Genomic DNA, 2,500 nt, shown 5'->3' with positions numbered 1-2,500 from the left:
GTGGCGGGCGGCGGCGACGAGGCGCGCCGGGCCACCGCAACCCACCCGACCTGGGGGGGGGGCCCCAGCGGGACGAACTCCGCGAAGCGGGCGCTCCGGGAGCGGGGGGTTTCCCCGAGTCTGCACTTAGGGGGACGAAGGCCCGGCCGCGCGGGGAAGAGGAGGCACCCTCTCCCCGGGGCACGGGCCTGCGAGGCGCCCCAGCCGCGCCACCCCGCACGGCGCGCGCCGCGCAGCGGTGGCCACCGCGCTCGGAGGGCGAGGAGGGCGGGCACAGGCGCGGCAAGGCACGCCGGCCGCGGCCGCTGCGGGCGGCCCGGCGCCGGAGCCCGGCGGGCAGGAAGACCGGGGCCGCCGGTGCACGCACCGGGGTCCCGGCTCCGCCGCCGACTCTCCGCCGCCGAGGCCGCCGCGCACCGCCGCCGCCGGCGCCGCCGCGCCTCCCCCGCCCCCCCACGCGCCCCCCCCGAGGGGCGGCACCGCTGCGCCAACGCGACAGCGGGGGTGACGATTGACCGCCAAGCGACGCTCAGACAGGCGTAGCCCCGGGAGGAACCCGGGGCCGCAAGTGCGTTCGAAGTGTCGATGATCAATGTGTCCTGCAATTCACATTAATTCTCGCAGCTAGCTGCGTTCTTCATCGACGCACGAGCCGAGTGATCCACCGCTAAGAGTTGTCTCGGTTTCGGTCCCCGCCGCGCGCGCGGGGGGACCGGGCAGCCTTCGGCAGCCCCTGAGGGCCCCCCCTCCGCTCCGCCTCCCTCCTCACGCCGACGCCGGCTGCTGAGCGAGGGACGGCCGAGAGCCAGAGAGAGGGGCTCGCCCCGCTGACCGTACGAGCACAGAGTGGGGGGGGAAAAAGGGAAAAGGAAAACCCGAACGAGAAGGGCGGGGAGCCCTCGCTCCCGACCTGGGACAACCCTTTGCTCGCTTCGAGTCCGGCCCAGGCGCCCAGGCTCGGCCCGGCCCGGCGGGGAGCAGCGCGCCGGCCGCGCCGCCTGCCTCGGGGACGCTGGGGGAGGGGGCGGCTCCCCGCGGACCCCCAGCGTCGGAGCCCGGCCGCCACCGGCAGCGGCACCGGCCGCTGCCCGCGCGCCCGCGGCCCACCGGCCCCGCGCTCCCCAGCTCCTCGCTCGCCTCGCCGGCCTCCGGCTCCGCCGTGGCCCCGAGGCGGCGCCCACGCCCGCGCGCGCGCACACACAGCCTCCCGGACGACACCACGCGCTCTCCCGTCCCTTCCGCGGACAGACGCCCGGCGGCGGGCGGGCGGGCAAGGCGGGACGGACGGGGACGGCGCCCGCTCTCCCCGTCTCCACGCGGAGAACGGGGGGGGCCGCCCCCGCCGCCCGCCTGCCGCCCGCCCGCCGCCCGGCGAAGCCGGGTTGGGCAGAGCGAGGCAGGCGCGCCGGATGGCGGAGTGCCGGCGGGTAGGGCGCCGCCGCCAGCGGCCACGGCGGCAGACCGAGAGCCCCGGCCAGGGAGGAGAGCGGATCGCGCCGAGGCGCGGCGTCCGCACCACCCGCGGTGGGTGGGGGCTCACCGTCCCGGCGAGAGCACGCGCTCGCGCCAGGGTCACGCGTTCGAGGCAGGCCGGCGCCAGCCGACCGCGCGGCGTCCCTCCGCCGAGACCAGACCGCGGAGAGAGGGGGCAGGGTACCCCTCTCCGTCCCGGCTGCCCGCAGGGCGAGCGCGGGGCGCGCCGGCTGGCATGGGGGGGCACGGCGCCCGCGCGCGCCGGCCCCCCGGCCCTCCGGCAGCACACCCGGCTGCCCCCCGGGTCGCATCGGGCCGCCCGAGTCTTTAAACCCCCGCCCGGCTCTCCCGCCGAGAACCCTCGGGCCCGGAGCCCGGGGCCCATGGCCATCCCTACCCGGGGCGGCTACCGGCGGCCGCGGTGGCCGGAGGCCCTCCGCTCCTCCCGCCACCCCGCCCCCCCCCTCGCCCGGCCCGCTCGCAGCACGGTCCCCGCGGCACGGCGCGGGGCGGCTGGAGCGGTGGGGGGGGGGAGAGAAAGGGAAAGCGGAAAGGGCGGGAGGGCACGGCCGGTGCGGCGCTCACGGCGCGGCGCCCGGGAGGAGCGAGCTGGCACACGGGACCACACGGGTGGGTCACCGAGGGGGGGCAGGAGGAGCGCGGACGCTAGGTACCTGGCCCTGGGGTGAGGGAAACGACCTGAAATCCCCGCGGGGGTGCCTCCCCCGCCGCCGCCCGCCGCCGGGCCGCCGCCGCCTCGCGGCGACGGCGGCAGCCTCGGCGGCAGCAGCGAGACGGGACGCGGAGGGGAAACCCGGCACCCGCCAGCCGGCTCCGGCGCCCCTCGGCGGAGCGTCCGCCCGCGGGGTGCGCCCGACACCCGCCGCCACGACCTCGTCCTCCTCCCGGGGCCCGGGGTTTCCCTCAGTAACCCGGCGCCCGGCGGCAGCTGCGCCCGGGAGGAGAGCCGTGGTTTGGGCCGCCCGCTCGGGCACGACCCGTCGCCTCGCGTGGCCTGGCGCGACGG

At 79.5% G+C, this 2,500-nt stretch overlaps 1 non-coding gene across 1 annotated transcript; it reads right to left on the bottom strand.

Annotated features, from left to right (window-relative positions):
• Positions 1 to 523: 523 nt before the first annotated feature.
• Positions 524 to 676, bottom strand: LOC136995909 (5.8S ribosomal RNA). Its single transcript, XR_010887428.1, has one exon. It is a non-coding gene; the product is annotated as a 5.8S ribosomal RNA (ribosomal RNA).
• Positions 677 to 2,500: the final 1,824 nt, after the last annotated feature.

Source organism: Apteryx mantelli, unplaced genomic scaffold (genome assembly GCF_036417845.1).
Source record: "Apteryx mantelli isolate bAptMan1 unplaced genomic scaffold, bAptMan1.hap1 HAP1_SCAFFOLD_171, whole genome shotgun sequence".
Lineage (NCBI taxonomy): Eukaryota > Metazoa > Chordata > Aves > Apterygiformes > Apterygidae > Apteryx > Apteryx mantelli.
Note: the sequence above shows the minus strand (reverse complement) of the source record. Positions and strands in the feature narration are given on the sequence as shown.